This window comes from Chiroxiphia lanceolata, chromosome 3 (genome assembly GCF_009829145.1).
Source record: "Chiroxiphia lanceolata isolate bChiLan1 chromosome 3, bChiLan1.pri, whole genome shotgun sequence".
In the NCBI taxonomy this organism is placed as follows: domain Eukaryota; kingdom Metazoa; phylum Chordata; class Aves; order Passeriformes; family Pipridae; genus Chiroxiphia; species Chiroxiphia lanceolata.
The window spans coordinates 37,399,528-37,425,379 of record NC_045639.1 but is presented as its reverse complement, the minus strand read 5'-3'; the positions used below and the strand labels follow the sequence as shown (position 1 = coordinate 37,425,379).

Genomic DNA, 25,852 nt, shown 5'->3' with positions numbered 1-25,852 from the left:
CAAGCATCCCTCCACAGCCTGAACAGCCCAAGAGATTAAGCCATGACCATCTGCAGCACCAGAACAGAGAACACCACACAGACATGTGGGCCTCCAAGGAGCCAGCCAAAGTCTGCACAGGCCCCAGAAAAATATAGTACTCTAGTGTTTCATGTGAGCAATTACACCCTGCCAGCTCGCTGCAGAGCCCAGTGCGGACAGTGGAGTGCGTCAGCTGTGTCGGATGTGAGCTCTGTGGGTGCAAGGTGTCCCGCACAGCTCGGCGGTGTGCCAGCACATCCTCCCGTACCTCTGCTCACAAGATTTTCCCACTAACCTGAGCGCCTGAGCTCCACATTCCAGCTACCCGCTGACAATGTCTCTGTTCTTGGGAAGCTGTAATTCGCGACTCTTGCCAGCATGTGACACAAGAGACGGAGCAGGCTGCCCGCACTGCCGAGACTAAAACCGACCGACTTTTTAAAATGTCTGGCCAGTCGCTGCCGAGTCTGTGCTCCGACACCCTCAGCAGTGTATTCCATCAGGAGCAAAGGTTCTCCAGATTTCTTATGACACAGTAGTGATGTTTCTTTACACACACACACACCATGATTACATATGGATCAGACTGTGACTGGATAATAGAAAGCACAAGGAAAAAGGTACTGAAATGACTGGATAATGACTGGATAATACTGAAATGACTGGATAATGGAAAGCGCAAGGAAAAAGGTTCTCTTTTGCAAGCAACAGAGTGATAGAGGAACTCCTGCTCGTGTCAGTAATTATCAAAAGTCAGAATCTCATGCACAGAAATGGTGCCCTTCCAGCATTTAAACCGGGAACAGTTAGTGACATATTGAATAAGGCCTCTCAAATGTATAAATGCATTGGTACAGCTGGGCATGCAAACTAGCAGGATACTAAGCAAAGCAGATGCTGAAGAAGCTCTATTTAGTGAACCAGAATTAACTTGATCTCATTGTTTTTATGCATCTTCCACAGTTGAACAGATTGATTACACTCAAATATCTTCCTTTTTAAGTGATTCCACTTATTCCAGTTCTTTGCTGGTGCCTGTTTCTCATTGATTTTACCTGGTTACAGTCACTAGGGAGCTAGATGCTTCATGGTCACCAGCTCTGTAATAAAGATGAGGGAATTACATCTCACACTGGCAGACTTTTATGGTCCTGAACTACTGCACTGTAGGACATCACCAGATTTTCATACTTCTAAGTCCAGCTTCATGTGCTTGGGCACAACAGTTCATCATGACTCAGTAGCATACAAGAGCATGGACTGAGCTAAGGACTGTTGTAACCTCTGTAACCTTGAATCACAGCACAGCTTTGCTCTATCTGCATGATATGATTTCTAATCTTAGGAACAAAGCCAGCCATGCAGAAGTCCTGAAGACAAAGAGCTGGATCAGCAGGGAATTGGGAAAATGGATGGAAGGGCAGATGAAGATGAACTGAATACTAATGCTAGCAGTTACAACAGTTCTGAGAGGCTGCTGTACCTGCACCCCCAGCTCTCATTATTTAATAGGTCTGGAAACCCCCTGTTTCAATCTGCCATTCTGGATTATTTCTCACCAAAATACAGACAACTGCATTGACATACCTGTGCTTAAACCTTTTATGTCTCACTGGCACCTGCATTCAGAGATATTTCAGCACTGAATTCAGCACTCTTGCCTTAGTGTCTGTCTCCTAGAAAAGACAAGACCACAGCATATCAGGAGAGATGACAGTTATTATCAGCCTGTTGTATACAGTGCCAGGGCTGACATGAAGATTATTCTGGCCTTGGGGAGCAAAGGGAGGTGAGGTATTTTGAAAGAGAGCTACAAGAATGAAGATAAAAGTCACATAAAGTTTTCCTATCTCCTTCTGGCTTTGTTCCTCTGTATTTCCACTCAGCTGAAATGTTGTAACTATGTGCTAGGCTTGGCAAAACGACAGGAGCAAGAAGAAAGTAAGAATATGCTCAAGGAAAGAGAAGTTCAAAACTCCCCTCTGAACTCGTAGAGGTGAGAGAAAGGCAACTGGCACCAGGGTAATGTTTCCTTGTAACACAATGCCATCTGCTGGGACTTGCTATAGCAGCTGAGGCAGTGCAAATGAACTTGGGATAAACAAGTCCAATAAGGCTAGAAAACGCATGCTGCCATGTCAACACAGACTGAATGTGATCACATTTGTAGTTAGCAACAAGGTAGGGTTTAATAGAAGCAGTTTTTAGAGATTTTTCATTCCTTACTACCTAATACATTGTCATGGAGTATGACTGTATATACATCCTACAGAATGTTCAGGCTGGCTATTGCTGCTGTAAGCTTTTCCCTCTAGAGTGAAAACCAAACATGTTGTGTCATGACAGAAAAATTGATACTTGCTGGGTTCACTGCTGTGTCACTTCTAAGTCATGTTGAGCAGTGCATTTGTCATTTGTGCAGTGGACAGACAGTGATAGGATAGATTTGTCCATGAAAGTGATGTTCTGACTAGCAAGTAGGATTTCCTACTCACTGTGATTCCCAAAGGTATGATGCTGGAGGCCTGTTTGTTTGTGACTTGTTTGCTGGTTGAGATCACTTGTATGATTGGAAGTGTAAGATGCTGGTGCCAGACCTGAGTTCAAATCCTATCCTAACATGTGACAGCCATGTACCATGAGACAGATGAGGAGCTAGCAACTTTCCCCCAACTGTTCCTGAAAGAGGTTTGTTCATATAGATTGTGTTTGATAGCAACAAACTGGGAGGAAACTACCCCTAATGCAGGTGGTGGTGTATTTTTAGGGTTTTTTGTTGCTGAGGAGGGATGGTTTTAGGCAACCTGGATGCTTGGGGTTTTGGGAGTTTTCTAAGTGTCCAGCTGTTTCAGTTGGCTGAAATATGTTCTTTTTCCTGTTTTGGAATATCCTTTCTCATTGGTGTACCCGATGAGATTTGTGGCCCTGAGTGGTGCTGAGTGCTTCAGACGGTGCCTGAATAGTCTTAATATGCTCTGTAGAGGTTCCAGTCTCTTTCAAAAACAGGACTTTGAATCCTGTTCCTGCTATGTGTTGCCTGCCATATTGCATTACATACTGCCTGTGAATGTTACATGTGCTAGAAAAAAATTGTTTCATTCCTGTAATGGATGTGTTAATATTGACTGTGAATTTGACAGTTCTTTAAAAACAAGCTTGGGATGGCTGTGCATCTTTCTGGATTTGAAATATCTTTGTACTCTGCAAATCCCGTGGGAAGCGTACGCTCTACAGACTTCTCATGCTGAATGCTTCAGTTTGATTAGATTTGTTGCTTCAGGATGGCTAATAGGTTGCTTGATCACAGCTCCTTTGAGTTTAAAATCATTAAGAAAGAAAATACTTCTTATAGCATCTTGTCTGGACCACCTACATTTCTGTGGCAAGTTACATGTGTGTGTTGGAATTCCTCTGTCCTCACAAATGTTAAATTAAAAGATACTTGAATTTATTTGTGGAGATCTGATGTTGAACAGATCCAAAACGCTATTTAACTCATAAAAGCATTCATTGTAAGCATACTATTGAAGGCATAACTACATTCAATTCATGAGCGATGACTTACTCATGAGTGATGTACTTTGGTGAATTAAACTGAGAATTTTGCTCTGGAGCATTGTAGTGGTTTAAATCAAGTTTTTCCCCTGCAGTTGAAAATGGTAAAACCCCAGGGGGTGGTGGCCCTGGAAGTTTTGAAGTTTTGTCCAGTGAGTGCTTCTGCGAAATATAAACATATCACAACCAAACGGAAGAGAAGAGTGGTAGTTGTAGTAGTTGTTGAAGAAGTAGCCATGTTCTGAAGCCATGAGCTGAAGGGGAAAGAGCCCCTCTGGGGGGCCACGGCCCCCCAATCCCCGGCTGGGGTCATAGAAACTCAGAAACAGTGTTAAGCTGGACTATGTGTCTGTAGCTATGAAGGCTGGGAGTTTTCTCTCCACCGTGGGCAGCAACAGGAGTAGCGACAGACCAGCACTGACTGGAGAAACAGTGGCACAGAGCCAGAAGAGATAAGACGAAGCAACAGAGACATGCAGCACACAGAGAGAACTCCTGGAAGGAGACAGAGAGCCAAGAGAGAGCCAACAGCAGCAGATGAGAGCAGAACTAGCTCTACAGAGAGAGTTGGGGTAAGAACTGAACCAAAAGACCCCAGACTCCTTTGAGACCCCTCTTAAGTCGGGGTGGTGGACTCTTACTGATTAGAAGTCCTAGATGGAGTAAAGGAACTAAGAAGCTCGGTCGTCCTGAGAGCTTTTGCCAGGACGGTGTGTGGAGGTTGACCTTGAGGCCCTCTCTTGCTGCAAGCTACAAAGAAGCTCGCAGCCATCTTGAAGCAGGGCACAGAAGCTCTGCAAAGGGGAATTTGAATCCCCTGAGGAAAGGGACTGCCACGAAGACCCCTGAGCTTTGTGGTATGACGTGATGACGCGAGCTTGTCCCTGCTACGCAGTGCATGGAAGAGAAGACCCTCACTTGGAAGACGAGTGGCCGAGGGCTTGGATATCCCCTCGTGTGTGCTGGCAGAGATCCAGCAACAGCTGCATGCATGAGAGAGAGATAGACTGCTACTCTGAAGAAGCTGCTGTCCTGAGAGTTAGAAGGGATCTGTCCTTCTTCCCTCCCAGACTTTTATTTGGAGGGGAGAAGAGATTTGATCCATTGTAAATACTTATGTCATGGTAGAGATAATTAATATTGTATATAATGTATTGTAGTATTTATTTATGTGTACAGTCATTGCAATATATTCCCTTTTCCCCATTTTGAGTCTGTGTGATTGTCTGGAAAACACATCTTACACTAGGTTGAGATGTAGGAGGGGGTTTAGACTAGGGAATTAGATTTTGGGGAATCTCAAACCATGACAAGCATTTATTCCCCAAGAACGCTGATAGCTGCCATATAGTTTGCTCCTGCCTAGTCAACTATGTTTTGATTACACTAAGGCACAGACAGAGCAGTTTATTGGTCTGGAATATTTGTTTGGACCGTTTTATGGTCGCAGTGTATGGTGAATGTATACTCTGCTTAATTCTGTTTTGTGGTCATGCAAGGACAAACATATTCATAAATTACATTTAGTTGTCTTTCTTACAAGCTAACAGTCAATGTTAACATATGAATCTGTGAGACTGCCTTCATTACAATTCCAATTTGTTTAAGATTTCCAAGGTGTTGGTAAGGTTTCTGAGTCATAGCAAAGAATTTTTAAACAATCTTCAAACAATTTTTCCTTAAACAATACTGTTTTGATCATATTGTCAAATATGGTGGATAACAGCAATGAGGGCCTTATATGCTGGTGTTTCCCTGCAGACAAATTTCTCCACTATATTTATGAAAGGCACCTCTTCTCCACTTCATTTAGGCAGTATGAGCAAGTGGTGGAATAATATCTGCCAAAAGACAGAGATGGCAAAAGTGTGAATTTTCATACAAACTGTATGCAGTCAGAAGTAATTGCAGCAGCTTGTAAGACTCCAGGCCCCGAGCTATGAACTCACTGAAGGGTTTTTACTTTAAAAATATAAAAGGCTCTGACAATATTCACCCTCCGGATTGTTAGAAGAGTGTGGCAGTAAATCTGCAGTATATGAGAAAACTGTGGTTTAAACTTGTTTCAAAATGGCTTTTTGTAGTCTCTTTGATAACTCATGCTTTCTTCTTCCCAAGACCCCCCACGACAAGTGTTATCCCATGCAGGAATGTCCTGGGAAGATGTCCTAAGGTGTTCTCATTGGACCTTGTTAACCCCTTCCTGTGATTGGGTGTTCCTGTAAGCCCCTTGAGACTTCTAATTGGTTACTCTCTGAGTCCTTCTAACCCTATAAATGTAACCCCCCAAACAATAAACTCCTCTCTTGCCTCCTCTCCACGCTGGTGTGCTGTCTCTGTGCCTGCCATGGAGCCACGTGGGTGGGAGGAGGGGAGAGCACCTCTCCCCTCCAGGCTCAGGACCTGAAGAAACCCCTGGTGCTGGAGTCTCCCCTCCCTATCCACATTAAGCCATCGGAAATGGTTCCTCAGATGGAAATGGAACTAGAACTGGGCCGCCCCACATCATGGGGGGAAAGGGATCCAGAGAAGAGCCTTCAGTTGTTTTAACACCATAAAGAGAGCACAAAGGAGAAAAGCTGCATTTTTTCTCAGGAGGTACTTTTACTGGTAAGCTTTAGAAAATATGAGTACTTGGCAAAAGTTTAAAGGGTAATATTCAACCAAAATAAAGTATTCCACAAAGCACTGACTTAGCACATGCTAACCCATATAACTTAGTAAAATCCAACCCACCTGGTCTCAAGCTACCCAAAATATTAAGAAGGGAGATGAGGAGGAGGAGAAGAAGAAGAAGAAGTAGAGAAAGAGAGAAAAAGAGAATTATAGCTACCAACCTTTGAACCAGCATAGGTCCAGCCACAGGAGTCCAGAAAATGGAGAGTTCAAACGAACCAATGGAGAGCACATGTTGCTGCTTTTATGTGCTATGGCGGGACTTCCACTGTGCCATTCAATCTGAGACTGGGTTAGGGGCTTCAGAGCGTGGAATGGGGGTGTTCCCGGTGTCCTAGGTCTGAGAGCTGCTTTGGGGCTGCCCCAGTAGGCTCTCAGGGGCTTGGATATGGGGTAGGGCATTCCTCCATGAACTTTGACCTCTCCCTTTATCCCCATCCCCCCCACCCCGACTTGAGTTGGTCTGAGCCAATAATTAATATAATTACCCAGTGTCTCAGTTTAAAAGTAAGTCATACCCTGAGCCTTTCCTTACTGTCCCTCAACTATTTAAATCAGCGAGGATTAAGCTGAGCTGTTTGACATGCCCTGAAACATACCCACTAGAGCACTGTTAAGGGGTGAAGGCACACCAGTTTTATAAACAATTTAATTTTTTGGTTTAAAGAACAGTTTGTTCCAGGAACATGATTTTCAAAATGCCCGTCCCCACTCTAAAAACACCTATGAAGTTTTCTTGGATTATAAATTCATGCTTTCTGTTGCCTCAGCTGCCTGAGTTTTGTTAGGGAGGAATAGCTTAGTCATTACTACACATCTACAAACATCTCAAACTAGGTACTCTCCCTCCTCAGAGGTCTGACCTAGAAAGGACACTCAGAGCACACTGTGCTTTGTGCAGAACAGAGCTCCTGCTGCTTCTGGTAACAGCTGCTGGGAGGGTAATGCTGCCTCTTCCCTCACACTCTAATTCAAGACCCTGATGTCCAGAACATAAGCATCTGAGAAGATCTGGCTGTGGTTCTTGCCCTTGCCTGTGAGGATTCAAATCACAGCCCTTGCCTTCCAGCTATAGCTGAACTTCCAAGCTGACATATTATGAAGATAAATCAGCCTTGTGTTTGTCATTCTCCAAGAAGGTAAAGGAGGCAGTCCTCAACAGCACAGAGACTTGACTTGCAATGAAAGCAAGAAGGTGCAGTGTTTATTCACCTGCAGCAGAAGCTTCACGTGGCATGGGACATGGGGTTAGGGGATTATGAGCAGCCTGTTGCATATGCTTTAGGGACTATCACTCCAAAGGTTCTAGCTGTGGTGATTCTACTGGGTATGAAACAAGCACACAGCATGATATCTTAGCTATAATGCACCTGCCTTACGACGGATTAGTGGGATGGGGGAGACCTCCAGGCCTTAGGCTGCTAGCCCATTACCTGTGAGGTGAATGCTCTTCCCCCCTGCCCCCCGGCACGTGGCCCTGCGACCCTGCAAGGAGCACACAGACCACCAGGGAGGGACGGACGAAAGAGGAAGTTTATTGTGGGGTAGGGGTTTATAAGGCTTTCAGGAGGGTCAAAAGGGGACCAATCACAAGTTCAGGGTCACATAGAAAAAACCATCAGGTAAAGGGTCAACAGCCAGTAGGAAGGGGTTAACAAGGGACCAATGAGAAACATCTCAGGACACCTTCCCAGGACACTCTGTATGGGAGACAATAGCTTCACAGGGGGTGTCGGGAAGAGGGAGACAGTGACTCTGCAAAAAGGTAAAAGCCATTTTAAAACCTGTTTAAACCACCTTAAAAACTTCGGTTTCTATAACATTTGAACTGTTTTCATTTTCTTCACTAGTCCATCTCTGACAGGACTTCTTCCATCCTGTATATGATAAATCCATTGCCACACTGCCTAGCTGGAAATTCTTCATGAGAACTTTTGGGGTCCTTGATATGATCCATTTGCCACCTTCTTAGTGACAGCCATACCTGATACCTGTCATTAGGAGATAGTTTTCAAAAAATGCCAACCTTCGATTGTGTGATACTTTAGGTATGATATGCAAATTGCTCAGATAAAGGGCAGGTAGCCTTACCTGCAGTTATCTATGACTCTTGGCATTTATTTCCTGCAGTTAACTGTTAAACAACAGCTGTCCCACTTTAATGAGTGTTAAAAAAAGTACAGCAGCTCATTATTTCTCTTTCCTAACAGGCCCATTTTAGAAGCCTTCACTTAGCATTTCTTGTGATTCATGCCAAATGGAACTAATTTCCATGACTATTGAGGATCATTTGCAGAGAGTTACACATAACACAGCACAGGTTTTTACTGAACCCTCTCTGAAAGCTCATTTTTCTGCTGGCTATGGTCTGTATCACAGCAGCACCATGCCCATCTGTGGGTCTCCCTGCATCTGTGTGAACAGAAGCATGGTATAAAACAAAAAAGGTTAAATGAAAAGGTATACTGCCAATAGAAACCTTTTATATCTTTTGAACAGCTTTCTTCTTTTTAATGTGTTAACTTCAACTCAAAATTGTGTAATGGTAGGAGCCTTTGTTTTACCTCTTCTAAGACATGCATGCATACATTCCAGATGGAAAAGCCATTTCAGGTGCTTGAGAAGGATGAAATGTAAGTCTGCTCAGTAAGTTGGAGAGAATTTTGCTCTGAAATTTAAAAATGGCACAATCTCACGTTTAGTTCTGCAAGTACACTAACCCCTAGCTATTTTTAAGGCAGGACAATGCATGTAAATGAAAGAAAAGCATTCAAGGTTTCTGGGCTTCCCTCTTAGGAGAGCAGAGGGCATTCAGCTTAGTGTAGATTCTTGCATAGGGCAGTTCTGCCATTGAGACTCTTATCTTATAACTGTCCCGAGACAGCTGCAGTGAATGCGACAGAAAGGTTGCATCTAATTAGTAGCAATGTGTGTTGGTTTAAAAGTAAACTGAATGGAGAAATGAACCCATCTCAAGAGAGATAACAGGTCAGAGTTACAATTTACTAAAAATATTACCATAAATACAATGATACAGAGAAAAACTTATTTTAACCCCCAAAGACAGATGTATAACCCCACACCCTGGGAAAAGAATAGAACTGTGTTTGTCAACCCCTGTGCTGAGCACCACATGGCCCCCTTGGGTGCAAAGTAGAAGGAAAGGAAAACCTGTTGGTCTAGATGATGGTCACAGTCCTGTTGGAGTAATGATCACAGTCTTGTCGAGAGTGGCAGTTGTAGTCCTGTTGGAGTTCTGGTCTTCCTCTGGATCCAACGAGTGGTGCCAAACCCCAAAATTTGTTATGCTCAAATTCAGATGGGAATGCCCACTATCTCCCCCAGCATGGGGAGTTTCACAAAGGGTGATTTAACTCTGTGAGTCATGGGATATTTTTGGAATCATTGATGCACTAGGTGGTTGCAGGTGCCTATTATGCCAGTCCATTATGGTCCATTAGCAGAGATGACCCCTCAGACTGGATGTGAAAGTGCTAATGCCTCCCTAGGGGGACTTATCACAGCCGAGTCACTGGTGTGAAAACAGAAGAACACTCCCCTGCCTCACAGTATTTCTTTAACACCCAGCTTGTAGCCTGAGGTGCCAGGTGTGCCCTGGGCAGCTACTGCAAATGATCTATTATTAACAGTCCATCACAAATGACATAGAGGGTGTAGAATACACAGTTTTGGTTATACCCACGTAGTGATAAACTGGACCCGGTCCCTGTAACTAGGACACAATGTGTAAGGATTCATCGTTTTTGCAGCCCTCGTTCTTTGGTTTGAGGCATGCACTGTGCAGACTTTAACTTCACCTAGAGGCAAATCTGTCTCCACATTTAAATGGTAAGCAAAGCAAGTGTGATTGTCCCACTCTGCTCTTCACTGGGACGGCCTCCCCTTGAATATTGTATGCAGTTGTGGGCAACACAATATGGGAAAGATATTAAGCTGTTAGAAAGTGTCCAAATGAGGGCAACAAAGATGGTGAAGGGCCTTGACGGGAAGCCATATGAGGAGCAGCTGAGGTCAACCTGGTGTGTTCAGCCTGGAGAAGAGGAGACTGAGGGGAGACCTCATGGCAGTCTACAACTTCCTCATGAGGGGAAGAGGAGGGGCAGGCACTGATCTCTTCTCTGTGGTGACCAGTGACAGAACCTGAAGGAATGGCCTGAAGTTGTGTCAGGGGAGGTTTAGGTTGAATATTAGAAAAAGATTCTTTACCCACGGGGTGATTGGACACTGGAGCAGGCTCCCTAGGGAAGTGGTCACAGCACCAAGCCTGACAGAGTTCAGGAGGCATTTGGATGATACTCCGAGGGACATGGTTGTGACTCTTGGGGATAGTCCTGTGCAGGGCTAAGAGTTGGACTCAGTGATCCTTATGGGTCTCTTCCAACTCAGCATATTCTGTGATTCTGTCATTCTGTGAACACAGACAGCAATAACAAGGTGATTAGTGTCATTAAAGGGGTTTACAAATTGAGGCTGAACTTTCTGAAATAACTTAATGAAACAAATTCACTCCAGTTCCTCTTAAATCTTTCCGATTGTCTCACTCAAGACACTGAGGGGTGTGAATAAGCAGGGATTAGTTTGGTCACTGCAGGGGTAAAGGAAGGGGTAGTGTGTTTTGACCTTGCACATGTGAATTAAAGGGACTTTTAATCCTACAAAGAAGAAGAATGCTCTAGACAACCTCTCGAGTTGCCTTCCAGGCTTACTATGATGTTATCTCCTGTGGCACTAATGCCAGCTTTTCATTATGCTTTCTCCCATAGACGAATTTTTTGCCCAGAGCAAAAGCCTGTAAAAGTCTGGGGACTGAAAAGATCTAAAATTAAATACCTGCAGAGAAACTGCTTTTACTCTTTCCCAGAGAAATGAAATACAAATATATCTTTTGCCAGAAACAAAGGAACCTGTCCCACTGACAGCATGACAGTGCTCTGTCCCTCTCCAGGGGGATATGAGAGGACTGGATGCAGCTCCAGACTTTGAGAGACCCTGGTATGAAAAACAAAGTTACTATGCCTTGCTCTCTGCTCCCTCACTGGGCACTGAAGGGAGCATGGGAGCCAAGTGACCATTACCCTCACCCTCACGACATCGAGCTGCCTTTTCGAAGCTCAGGTTCATTTAGATTTATCCTTTCTTTACATTTCTGATTCAGATCCCAAGCTTTCCCATGGCATGGATTTCTTTATTACAGCGATGTGTACCCAGGTTGGTGGACTGCACAAGCTGCTCTTCTGCGTGGCAAATAACCATGCTGTGAGAATCATTCATTTTCCACAGAAAGTTTCTGCCATAAAAGCCAGTTTTCAGCAGCTTGGCAGGAGAAGGAAAAATCTGGCACAAGGTTGAGACTGGCCTGTTTTTTCATTTGGCTTGAGAACTACCTCTCAGAATACCTGCATTTTTTGACAGGAAATACCTGTCAAAAAGCCAAAAGAAAGCATCCCTCCACTTTCTCCTGGAGCCCTGGAACCATGGCTGAAAAGCATCAATGTACATGGTCATGGCCACTGGAGTCACCTGCTGCCATTTCAGCACCCTGCAAGGAGGATGCTGGGGTGGGCTGTGTAACATGGCAGCATCTGCACACAATGCTGCAGCTCTGCTGCATGGCCACAGAATCTTCCAGAGCCTAGTGTGGGGTAGCACAGTGAGTCGGTCTGCTCCGTGTGTGCTGGTAATGGAAGCAGAGCTGGGTAGCAGTCCTGGCTGGCTCCTGTCAGCAGTTTTTGTCTGGGCCACATAGTGGGGGAGCAGACTGGGGTGGGCACATTGGCACCTGGCTGGCCCCAGCAGCACTGCATGGGAGTGAAAGGAAACTATCAAGGCTGGGGTTTGTGATGTGCACATTTTCCCCAGCAGTGGTAATCAGGCCTACCCCAAGAGAGAGGTTGTTTTCCTCCTAAATCCATAGGATTAATATTCTGTGTGTTTGTAGGAGAGCTGAGGCATTAGAAGATCATTCAGTGCAGAATATACTTTCAGGGACATTGCAGACTTCTGTGAGCTTAATTTGCGCTAAGGTGTGCAAGAGGTGAGCATTACTTTACCTAAAAATACCAAATCTCTTGAATTGGACTGTGCAGGCTTCTAATACTAAGGTACTGTGACTAAATTGATTTCTGATGTTGTTGACTTTGCTTCCTTCATTTTACCAATGCAATGACTTTCATCTGATGCTACAGGTACAAAGTAATTCTGGTTAACTGTATGTTTGCTCCGCTGGGAACACCAGCAAATTTGAGGAAAAGAGTTTTACTAGCTATGTATAAGTCTAGAACAGCTGTCAGAAAACTGGTACCTCTTACTATGGCAAGGTGAGGAGAGATTGAAATGAGATGAAACACTTCATCTAGTTTTAGAGTAAAGCAAAGTATGGAAGAATATCTTTGTGCCATCTGGGAGTACCTGAACACTTTAGCGTACTAAACTGCTCCGCTTGTACTGGCCATGACATTTTGGTAATTCTTATACGCACTGCTGCTACAACAAATGTTTATTTTTCTGATGGTACCATTTTACCATTCCTTTTTCAGAGTGTACAAGCATTTCTTTTTTTTTTTCATTTGAAAGAAGAGACAATTTCTTGAAGTATTCGTGAGAGAGACTAAATGAGCATTAAAAGCTTGCTCTCTGCTTCCATCTGTCTAATTACAGTCAGATCTCTAATGACTGGTACCATAAGATGTAGTAAATTTTGTTTGGGTTCTGATCTCATGCTTTTTATGACCTACTGTAGCCCAGAACTACCACAGACACATAAATTAAAGGATGTGGTGTGAATTTATTCAGACTTTTGTCACTGAGTTCTCTGGAGAACTGATGGAGATTCCTGATCTGAGCTGTTGGTAATGTCTTGTGTTATTCTTCAGAGCAAACAATTCCTGATCTGGCAGGATGGTATACAATCTCACTGGGGCTTGCAGTTGCTGTGCATATTTAGGTCATTTGGGCAACTGAGACTTGATTTTGATTGACTGATGCTCTAAAGATCAAGATCTTTGGTTTGACCTCAGAGCTGAGCTAAAATGTTAAAATGGTTATTTTTGCTAATAAATTGCTAGCTATGAGGTCAGACAGGCTTATTTATGGGCACGATGCCTATGAAATCAGGAAGCCTGTATGCAGTTCTGAGAAAAATTTCACTAATTGAGACAAAGAGAGGGATATTAAGTTTATGTGGAGTATACCAATTGTTTCAAATTATGTTACCAGGTGTCTTTGCTGCAGGAGGAGAGGATTCTGCCTCTGGAGGGAGCCATTACTGATGTGCACTTCTCTAGCCACTGACTCAAAGGAAATGTGTCTGATGGGGCTCTGAGTATTTAACATCGCAAATTAGTCTTTTGGTGGTTGACCAGACTGCAACCATATCTCCTGAGGCCCTTTGCCACGATATATGGTGACTCTTCAGCACCCATCCAGAACTGCACTGTAATACCTGACTCTGGCAAGTGAAACCTTTCTGGTCCTTGCAAAGAATTTCCTTTGTTGCTTGTAAACTTGTATGGGTCCTGTGGAAATGCTAACTTACGTCAGGACTGATCCATGCACTTCCTTCTTCAGGTCTTGGCTTTGTTAAAGAATTTGCTTTATTCTGAAGGAAGCTTTTGTGTACAACAAGTGCACAATATCACGTGGAGAGGAGACCAAGAGGGATCACTTGGGCAGTATCTTTAATGCTTCTGACTTGCAGATGGGAGCTCCTGATTCTCTCATTAATTTCTTTGCTATTAGTATAATTCCTGTTCAATTCCTGTACACATTCCAGAAGCCATAATGGTGGTAAACTCCTCTCCCCCATTATTGATTTAATGTAATTCTAAAAGGCTAACAAAACTTAGTGGAATTGCAAATAAGCAGTTTTATAGGGTATACAAAAAAAAACTTGTGACAACTGACTTTTCTGTTTCTTCCTTATAAATATGGCAATGGAACAAGTTCCAACTTGTTTGAATTTCTAGTCCTGATATTTATTATTAACGTGATGTGTCTGGTCACAGTGTGCCAAAGGCAGCAATGTACGTTCCTGACAATATGCATATGAAGATCATAATTTTACCGTTTTGTTCCCTGTTTGTTTTTAATTTTTAGATAATTCTGATATATTTTTTCCGTAGGTTCACAGGTAAACCAGACCATTTAAAAACATTTTCCTGTAAAGCATGCCTTTTAGTTGCTGTTCTGAACCTTAAATTTGACTATTTAAAGGTAAATAAGCCACAATCTTCAAAGTATTTCATCCTTACCGAGATTTTAAGTCTCTACTTCATCTTCTGTTGTATTGCAGATATGGTTATAGTCAAAATAGAAAAGTAGTTGTCTTTTTACCTGTTTCTTACTTGACTTATTCCATAAAATATTTGAATTAAAGAGCTTTCAGGATACTTAGAGAAGGCTTGGTACTCCAAGCATGTTGGGTCTGAAGCCTACTGGCAGAATGAATATCTAGAAGTCTTTGCTGAAGTCTGTCAAAGCAGCATTGCTGGAGTTGGAGCTGCTGCTAATCAGTTCATTAGCCAAAATGTTACTGCTTCTGTTCTGTGGCTGTGGAACCTCAGCTTGCAGTGTTTAGTCCCGTGCTGCTGTTTCTGCGATGACTCCCAGTACGGAAATTCTCCAAGAAGATGGTTTGAAGAAACCTCCATCTTTCTAAAACTTGCCAGGAGATCAGACAGGCTGGGGCTAGGAATTTTCGATGTACAACTTTTTCCTCTGAGTTTGTTATTTTTTTTCCACTTTCTTGCTTATGTTAGCTGGCCATACCCTTTGCACTTATGGTGCAGTGTAGGATCCAACTTATTTTCTTGGATTGCTCTTTCACTGAAGTGTAACATGTTTTTTGCCCTGTAACATACAGGTTTCTTACTTGCGTGAGTGACTTGTTATCGAGTTGCTGGGGAAGAAGGCACCTCCCTCTATATAGAAAACATTCTGGAGGCATTAATTCTGACAAGGCATTGCAACAGTGTGAGACACAGAGATAAATTTCACACTTCAGTGTGAAAACTAACTTCTGCTGTACAGACTTAGGTCAGAGTATAGATCAGTGATGAGGTACAGACTTTTACTCTTTTGCACCGTTTCCTTGCAAGCGCAGAACTAAAGAGGTCAGGTTGCAGAATTCAGTCTATTTTAGGTGTCCCATGACATGGCTGAATCCCTTGTATTGAGTTAGAGCAATCTTTTTCTCCAAGTCAGGTGATCAAGAACATCATATTTTTAAAAGATCATTCTACAGACTGTTACTTAAAAGGTGGGGACCAGACTTTCCAGGATGTTATAGTGACCACAGCTTGGAATGCTATTTTGATTGCCTATTTATTTTATCTTTTTTAAGCTGATTTCACAGCCTTACCCATCTCTGTTTTCTCTGCTTGTAGATCAGAAGACATTTTTTGTAAAACTGAAGGTGTTCAAGAGTGTATTCTTGGACTAAAATGGTTGGATGTAGACTTTGCTTCTTTATTTGTCTGTAAAGTATTTGCTGTGCCGCTAGTATAACCTTGGTACATTTTGAAAGAGCCATCCCTAAGGTTTTGAGTATTTGCAACTCTCTAAATACTGTATCGATATGAACAGAAATGAATGTGCTGATCCTTCTGTGCTTTATGGGATTATCTCATTTATTTAAATGGCACTTTTGGTTAGAAATGAGCTTGTATGACCAGGTCCTTAACTTCTAAGTTTTGCCCTGCAGGTATTCTTGGACTGCATTGTTATGATAGTCCTACATGAGCTGAGATGCTTTAAGCATTTATAAAACTTTAAAATGAGCTCACTAAGCTGGTTCTGCTACAGAAGACATGACCTTTCTGGTAGCTCATAAAACCCTTGGAGATGTGCTAGCATGCTGTTGGCAGGCTGAACATAGTCTTTGGGAGTATTATATTACACCAGCAGTAAAATCCATCTAAGGGCTTACTGCCATACTGGTTCAATACCAGCTATATTCATAAAGAGGATACAGGGTACGGACTGGAACATGACTCTTTGGTACTGCACCATGATTTGTGATTTCATCTTTGCATTATCTAGTGTATGCATCTTGAGTTTTAAACTGCAGCTGAAGGAGGCTGTACAGGGGCTGAAGAAAGCCATCCTTTCTCTGTCTCAAAATAGTACTTTGTTCAAAAGAAAAAGTTGAGACACGGGAGCTCTGCAAAGTGGGTTATTGCTGTTCAGTGATTCCTGTGCACTCTTTCAGACTTCCTATGCACCATACTGAGGGCACTGTTTCACCATCGGTTGTCAGACAGTAAGGATAAAGTGATTTGGAAGAGTTATTGTAATTAGCTGAACACCTGTTCCAAATATTCTTCTCCCGTCTGTAATACAGTTCCAAAACCTAGGCTACTTTTAGTAGAATTCTCTAAGTGGACTGGAGTATTGTGTTGGGCCAACAACTATATGCTGTTCAGGAGTTATTTAACCAGGGGACAGTGTGTCTCAGCACATTATTAGCATGCTATGCACTTCAGCTGCTTTAAAGTGTACTTGTGCTGGTTTTGGCCAGGGTAGAGTTAATTTTCTTCCCTATGGGGCTATGTTTTGGATTTGCACCGAAGACAGAGATGATAATATAGAGATGTTTTTGTCATTGCTGAGCAGGGCTTACAAGGGCTGAGACAAGGGTTTTTCTGCTTTTCATACTGCCACACTGGTAAGGAAGTTGGGGATGCATGGGAAGCTGGGAGGGGGCACAGCCAGGACAGGTGACCCAAACTGGCCAAAGGGATATTCCATACCATGTGACATCATGTTCAGTATATAAAGTGGGGGGAAGAAGGAGGAAGAGGGGGAGATGTTTGGAGTGATGGTGTTTGTCTTCCCAAGTAAGCGTTACATGTGGTGGGGCCCTGCTCTCCTGCAGATGGCTGAACACCTGCCTGCCCATGGGAAGCAGGGAATTAATTCCTTGATTTGTTTTGCTTGTGCACACAGCTTTTGCTTTTCCTATTGAACTGTCTTTATCTCAACCCACAAGTTTTCTGGCTTTTACCCTTTCCATTCTCTCCCTGATCCCTCTAGTGTGGGAGTGAGTGAGCAGCTGTCTGGGTTGGTTGCTGGCTGGGGCTAAACCGTGACAGTGCTGTTAAGAAACCAGTATGTGAAAGAGAATGTCATTTTAAGTTTTTTTGTTATGTTACTTGACACCAAAGGTGTTAGCAAAGTCTAAGAGCATACCACAGCTGATTTGCTGTTGCTCTTACTACGTTACATGTGCTGTCACTTGCTGGGTTCTTTCAGTGCAGTGTACTGCTTGAATACATGTGGCACTCAGTGAGAAATTAATATTGGTACTCAAAAACTAATCAGAGATTAGGAAAGGGCTCTCTTTTTGTAGGGAACCGCAAAACTCTTGAGTTGGAGATGTCAACATCTTTGGCATCAGTGCCCTCCTACTTTGGCATCGGTGCTGCTTTGGAGGTGGGGATCAAGTCTGAAAAGAATGCATCCTATTAAAAAAACATTATAGTATTTTAAGTATCATCTGTTTTATTTGAAATGTGACCTGTGTAGGAGTAGGTAGTCTAATAAAAGCAGTTGTTTGTTATATACTAGTGCATATGATTCTGAATGGAGGGGACCCGTCCATGTCACCATCACCCTCTAATTCCACTGGAGCACAAACCCCATTGGATGCAATCAAAGGCAAGGAATAGGATAAATCCTCTCCTTCTCAGTGAATCAGTCCAGTGGCAGTGGCCTGCACTGTAACTGTGACATTGCAGCTGGTTTCTTTTCAGCTACTGGGATTGAAATTTTTTTTGTCTTGTCATGGAATGCATCTGAACATTTCCATGCATATCTCTCTGGAGAGAATGCATATTTGGAAAGGAAATCTAATATGAAAATTAGCAGTCAGCAGCTGAATTTAAATTTTTGTGATACAGTACACAGTAAGCAATTAAAGTTGTTCACTGTCTGTAAGCAGGACTAAGATTTTGTTTCCTACTTCATGTGATGGTTATGAAGTTGCATATGTGAAAAGAATAATGAGTTCTTAGATGCAGATTTTTGTTAAGTGTATACTGTGAAAATGGGAACTAAAATAATAATCAAGTAGAATAATTGTCTTGCAAAAAGCATGCAAAATGTGAAAGTGAGGTGCTCTGATACTGTTAGAATAAAATGGGGACATAAGTAATTTTGGAATTAAGGTAAAGCTGCTCTTCATGGGAATTGATTCTTTCTCCTTGTTCTGAACACATCACTCCCGTTGCACCTGAAATCTGTTCAGGTGTTGTACGTGAAACAGTGTGAGTCAAAGTGCAGCAGCTGTTGTTTACCTCACCGTGTCCTGTGCAGTCAAAAGCTACCTTTCTGGTGCAACATATAAAACAGCTCTTAGAAAAGCACATGCTACTAAGACCAGTGCTTATCTCAGGAGATTCAGCTTTCTCTCATCTCCTGTCAGTCTTTACTTTTTATGTTTAAATGTTCTCTGCTGCAGTGTGTTCTCATTTTCAAACTAAGGGAACATGAGTCTCTCTCCACAGAGAAAATTACTTAGCAGTAGACTTGGTTAGAAGCTTTTTAGATGGAAATCAGAGGGGGATTTGTGCTCATTTGTTTAGGACTCTTGTAGTCTGAACAGAATGTGTTGCAGTCCCTGCAACAGAAAATCACAATGGCTATGGCAGTCTCCTGAGAAATGAGAAATCCAGGGTAGTGCCTGCTTTCCCAGATTCCATCTAGAATCTTAATTTGAATCAATCTACTAGAAAAGAAGATCATAATGCAGAAGTCATACTGATCTGGTACCAGTGTCAGTGCTGCTCAGACCCCACAGAGCCTTAGATGGAGGCACCAGGTAGTCTGTCAGCGTTGCCTGGTTTGCCTTTGGTGTGTGCATGTACAGAAAACTGGGAGAAAGGGTACTTGGAGCTAGACACTAGGGGCTGGTATCTATGATTCGGTGCTCATAGAAACAAACACTGACAGAGACAGACCAGAACAGGAGAAGCATTATGTACTGAAACAAGAGTCTTTATTTCAGTGCAGTACAAAGAAATGGGAGATATTTGCTTTGAATGAAAGTGCTGAAACTGAAAAATGAAGCACATAAAATACATTTGTGTAGTATTAGGAATCCTTGGATATCAAAGCAGTGAAAAATGACAGCTATGATGCTGCAGCATTAAAATAAATATTTACATAGCTTTAAACTAATGCATTACTACCTTGATTTAGTATTGTATCATTGGTAGCTTAGTTTCCAGCAGTATCAGATGTTACCACTGACAATGCTGCCTTAGCCATCAGTCTTTCAGCCAGTGATTTCCTTACGTTTAAAATGCACTGGTACAGAAGGAACACTGTACCAAGCCAGCTCTCCAAAACCTCAGCAAAAGCAGTCAGGCTCTTTTTTGTTTCTTCCAAAAGAACAAATTCGATCAGTTTTGTTAATTACACTGAACTTTGGTTATGTATAATAACACTGTAAACAGTGGGCCCAGTTCACAATCAAGTAACATGAACTCTTTGTATTAAGGTCATGAAAAAGTATTGTTTAAAGAAAAAAAAGATTGCTACATTGTCATCCTGCAGCACCAAACACAATTCTTTTTCAAGAATGGTCTTTTTCAATTACAGCACTGTTTTTCAGCTTGAATCAGGACAGGTCATCTGCTTTCCTAGTAAATGTAGATGATTTACGTTTTCAAAGGTATCAAAATATACTGACATAGTGGTTTGCAGCAGGGTCAATAGCCACATTTACAGACTCAGTTTTTTACTAAATAAACATTAATTACACAGGTATTGCTGTGAACCAAGCCCATTGTCTAAAGGAAGCACATTTCTTGCCAAATTAAAAATCTTTACATAAGAACATGTTTTTATAATGGATTTGAATAGCTGCTGTGTAAATTATTAAAATCATGTGTCTTCCTGCTTGCACTTTGTACCAACACAAAAAAGTGAATAAACATGCAGTAAAATGTAGCAACGTTTAGAAAATAATGTGTAAAAAAACCATTCAGTATCTTATATTAAAGCATTTACACTGCATAGGCATTCATATAAGGATATAGTATAATAAAACTTATCAAATATACAAGCATGCAGCAGTTGCCTTATATTCACAGTTCTAGAAATGACCACACATTGATTTCCTCAAATATAAATTGGATTATCCAAAATAGATTTTGCAGCCACTCTCCTTTGCAGTGGCAAACTATGTTCTTGTGTGCATTGCAGATACTGACCTATATAACAGGCCTAAGCTATGCTGCTGTATTGTACATATCTGTGATAAATACTGTGTTTTGGAATAGGAAGGATAATGAGAAGTTATCCATACTTCTCATAGCAGAACTTGGAGACTACACAGTGCTTGAATTGAACAAAATATATAAGCATATTAATTGTATTCTCCTTAGAGAGTAACACTGTAACCTTGCCGCATATCTAGCTACTGCATAAGCTGGCCATGCAGTTTTCAAAATATGTTTAGACAGATTTTTCTATTTGATATTTATTCCATCAGAAGAGGTATAGTAGTAAACTTATATAGTACATACCCTTTTTGCTCTGCAAACTTTATAAAGGACTCCTGCTACTTTTAGATTGTGTAGGAAAATACAATGCAGTGCCAAAGTCACAGTCAGAGATTTAAAATTTGTTTGCAGAGAGATCTTCTTTCTTCATTTGCTGTTTTGAAGGTGGTGTTGTTATATACAATGGTGAGCTTGGACCATTTTAACAACCACAAGATGACAGTACCCAGATTAGACCCCTTGTGTGGCTGAATGCCACTTGGAGGATAAAGTTGAGGTTATGCGGCTTGAAGTTGCCTGTGGTTTTGACCTGCCTGTTATTGCCTAGCTTGGCAGGTTAACCTGGCATGTGACTCCAGGACAACAGCAAGCAAAATACCTGGAGGCAAGGCTTGTGTTAGTTGTGCAAGGTTTGCAAAATTGAGCTCCTACATCCTGATACAGGTTTTGGATGTGCCAAGGTGAAATCGGATTGAGGAGTATGACATCAAACCCTTTCCCCATCCAGGTATTTTTCCAGTAGTGCCTGCATTCTGCTTTTGCCCTGACTTCCCTTGTCTTCCTACACAGTAATTTGTGTGTCTTAAAACATTGTGTGCGTGCATTTCCTTCTTCTGAGCACTTCAGGTAAAGCTAGTGGAAGTAACCTTGTAGGATGTTACAGCACCAACAATCCAAGTTGCAGGGATTCATCCCTGTGTACAAAGCAGCAAGGGATTCAGAAACAGCATGTAGGAAATAGCTTGAAAAGGGAAAAGACAGATGAGGAAGAGATGGCAGAAAAATTTGTTAATGGAAAAGTGGAGCATGGAAAAGGAAGAGCTAAGTGGGGCAGTGGTTGCTGTTCTCTCTGTTAAAAAAAAAAAGGTATAATCCTCCCTGGAATGTTTCATTCAGAGAGAAACATTGCCCTTTGTTTTTTTAGAAAAGTGAGCTTTGGCACCCATGCAATGTGGGAATGAAAAGGTGTGTGCTATCAGGGATGGTGGTGTTGATGTACTTCTGTGCTGCAGCCAGGAGTTCACTTTTGTTATTTGTTATTCTGAGTCACTTTGTGTGAATATTCCTATTCTCTGGTGAAGGATATGCAGCCCTTTCCATAAAGCTGTACTACTTCCTGTCAGTCTTACTCTTAAGACAGCAGTGTGTCATTGTGCTAGAGCTGGCATAGATATTCATTTTCTCTTTGATGATATGTCTTTGTATGAATGTGTGTGAGGAGCCTCAACTCTGCATTTGGAATCTGATACAAAGACATTTTGAATCTGAGCTGGATATGGGGGCATCTGAATACTTTTACTGTATCAACTACCACTTGGAAAATGGGCTTACAGTTTATTTTAGTTGGCTTACTTGCCACCACAGATGTTGCTTTTCTGCATTTCTCCAGATTTGTTCACTAAGATCTCTGTGGTGACACCTCAAGATGCAAATGCTGTGAGAAGTGTCTATTTTTTAATGATTATTTGGCAGTAAGGGCTGTATAAATATACACAGAATTCCATTTTTTTTGCCTAACTTTTAAGCTGTATACAGACAGATGGACATAACACTTTGAATGCTGAAACCTTTGTACAGCATATCAAAAGTAGTGGTTCACTGATTCTTCACTGTATCTCTGTCATATTGAGAGCTGCAGTTTAGATGTGGGGACTGTCCTATCCTCAAAAGTAAGAGTGTATTGGTTTATAAATTTCAGTTTCATTCATCTGAGGTATTGCATTAGCCTGTTATTCATTTTCCAATTATCTTTTTTTTTAATGTTGAAAAAAATGAGAATGCCTTGTGGTTTTGATTCTGATTTCTTATGTAATTTAATATTTGTACTAAGTTCTTTGGTGAAGAAGGTCCTCAGTGGACCTGCCATTCATTTTTTCTTTCCACAGGGAAAATTCTTATAATCTAGTTTAGAATTGTCTTTGAAGACTCTGGAAACTGTTAAAAGCAGATGTCACAGCTGTCTTGATTATAGTGAGAAGGAAGAAAAGGAGCTCTCCTGAGAAGTCTGATAGTTTGCCACAAAGAAGTTGGTACTAAGCTGAGTCCAAAGTTCCCACAGGTATGCACCATCCTGTGAGAATTAATAGAATATGGATGCTTAACATCTTTGCCTTTTTTTAGAAACCTTATCAGCTCTATTTCTAGTAGAAACCTGGCCTATTCTTTCAAAAGAGGAGACAATTTATTTTCTTTTTCCACCTGCTTCTTCCACCTCTCTTACGTAGTAAAGAAATTAGTTCAATTCATAAAGACAAGGGGCATTTGACCTCTTACCTTTTCATGCAAAAGTCAGTCACACATTTTAGTCATTGCAAATCTGGTTGTGTGGTAAAGAATGGTTTACCCTAGAATGAGTTCACCAGAAGAGTTATTTGTATCAACAGAAGAACCTCTACCTCATTTAGAGGTTGCCAAGCATTCTCCTCATCCCCCATTCCTTTTTCCAGATTTTGCATATGTATCTTTCCAGGTGAAAAATTATGTGAGGCACCTGGAATTATGTGTTTGACCTCCATTTATACTTTTAGTATCTCACTAGATGAGGGATGTCTCATAGGGCAAAAGTATGTTGAGCAGCCAGCAGTTTCCAGAAACAGCAGGTAGCTAAAAATACTTCATTTTCTTTGCTCCTCAGGCGATGACAAGTGTAAACCTGGACTGAGTTACTGAAGAAGTAGGAGACAGTAAGAGGACAAGTTAGATGAGGAGAGTAGCCCTCTGATCTTTAGAAAGATACAGCTGTCATTTCCAGAAGCATCCTGATTTTCTGTCAAGTTTCAAGAAAAACACTGAATATTGAATACTGAATTTGTCATTTGAGGAAATACAAATAAGGAGTGCTTGTGTAGTAATTTAAGAGATTGTTTTGACGTAATTGAATATTGAGCACATCCACTTGAAAATATTAGTTAGCAAGTCAGTCAATAAAACGTTGGTCCACACACTCCCATTTGAAAAGCTTCTCATTTTATGTTTTATATACTCTCTTGCTTAAACAACGCTACATATATTGGTGCTTGCCTTTAATCTTTAACAGAAGGATTCCTTCCACATTAAATTCCCCATTAATTCCCTCAAAGTTACATTTGAAAATAATTCTCTCACTTATAAAATTTAAATAGTTATCACTTTTGGGGGGAATTCCTTTCCTCATCTGAGTGTGATTAATTTGTAAAGTTTGATTGCCTGATACTTGTGCTTAGTTTTCACGATTTTATTAGTTCAAAAGTTCAGAATGGTGTCTGTCTGTCGACTATATTTTTACATTGAGAGAACATATGCAAAGGCCGCATGTGATGTGCAATTTGCAGGCATGTGCTGTGTTGTAAATCCTTGCTTATATTCCTTTTGGAATTTGTAATGTACGAGGAAGAGCCCTGTTTCAAATACTGCTTTACTACTTAGTACCTGCTACATAGAAATCGATGGGCTTTTATTCATGCTTCTTTTATTCTGTTAAGCATAGGCTAGTAGTTGTTAAAGATTCCCTCCTCAGTCTGAAAACAGTCATGGGAGTTCACTCATATAAAAGATGAGCAAGGCAGATGCATAAGAAATAGAGGATTTTGCAGGGAAAGGAACAAAATAAGAATACAGCCCAGAGCTTTTAGGCCAGCACCCAGTCCATTAACTCAGGCTGATCCAAGTTGGTTTGTCTCTAGCTCTTTTTGCCCCTTCCTCTCTATCCTTACTACATTTTATGCTGCTGCAGGAGGGATGAATATCACTATGTGAGATGCAATGCCCACAATGTGCTCACACAACACCATTGCAATACCTGTAATTAGTATTGTTCACGTTTGTGGCCATGCAACATAAAAGAACACAAAATAATCCTCTGGAATGCTGCAGTTGCCAGCCATTTTATTATATTTTATGTTCTCAAAGGGGAAATGATCATGTTCATTTAAAAGGATTTAAAAGAATTGTTGAGTCTTCCTGTAAAATTGCAGTGTAGAATTTGTTGTGAACAAAACAGAGCTGACTCCATTATTATAGCAGAATAATTTGCAGCCAGAATTCAATTATGGTCTTAAAATCTGATTTTAATTCAGAAATAGGCTGCAGTAGCTTCATTTTTGTCCTGCATGTTTTTTGAATTTTAGGAAAAACCTAACTTTAGCATATTAATGCAGTTGTATCATATGAATATGGAATATAAATGTGTTTTCATGAAAGCCCAATTTAAGTTATGTGTTGAACCATTCAGTACAGCTGGATTCTTCATTCAGAGTCTCTGTAAATTCGTGATCACAAGACAACTTAAACACACAATTCTCACAGATTTTTTCTTTGAAGCCCTTGCAGAACCAATCTAAACAGGAGGTGCAACAGAAAGCTCCACTTCGTTATAAGACTGGAGTTTATCTATTGACTTCAGCATACACAGAGCGTAAAGCACATGAGTTCTTTTTTTCTTGTCTAAACTATTTTGAATGAGGTCTCTTTTACATGCTAGTTTGGCAAGCTTCTAAGGCATTTGTGCAAAGTGATGATGCAAGAGCAACCTGATTCAATACTGAGAAATTCATAAATAACATCCAGCAGTAATTAAAGTGAAAAACTACAGCTAAGAAAAGCAATTATCCTACAGAATCAGTTAAGCTACTATACCCTGCAGTGTTAAAAGTGGAGTATGTTTACTGGTGCCTTGAACTCAGGAGGTATCATTGTGAATTTCAAACATACCAACAATTCATTCTGGGTTTTTTACATAGATTGCATTGGAATAACAATGACTAAAAAAACAATGATTTTATATATATATATATACACATATATACATATATATATATATATATATAGGTAGAGAAAGGGTAAGAGTGAAAGAAAAATACAGTGCCGGAAATTATGGAATTACAGTCTGGAAACATACTTTACATTTAGTCAATGTTTTTGTATTAAAATGAAAAGTTAATTTTGAAGACCAAAATGGTTTTAAGATAACTAGTGCACTCTATAAGGTCATTCTCAGGAGTGAAGTGCATGATAATCCAAGATAGGGATATTTAAGACTTCAGTTTGAAGAACTGGAATAGCCAGCTGATGTCTTTTACCATCTTGATAAGAAAGCC

The 25,852-nt window shown here is 41.2% G+C and overlaps 1 long non-coding RNA gene across 1 annotated transcript; it reads left to right on the top strand.

The window, feature by feature from the left end:
• The first annotated feature begins 719 nt into the window (after positions 1-719).
• Positions 720-25,511, top strand: LOC116783850. The gene is made up of 3 exons (XR_004355869.1): positions 720-2,202; positions 22,664-22,836; positions 23,413-25,511. It is a non-coding gene; the product is annotated as an uncharacterized LOC116783850 (long non-coding RNA).
• Positions 25,512-25,852: the final 341 nt, after the last annotated feature.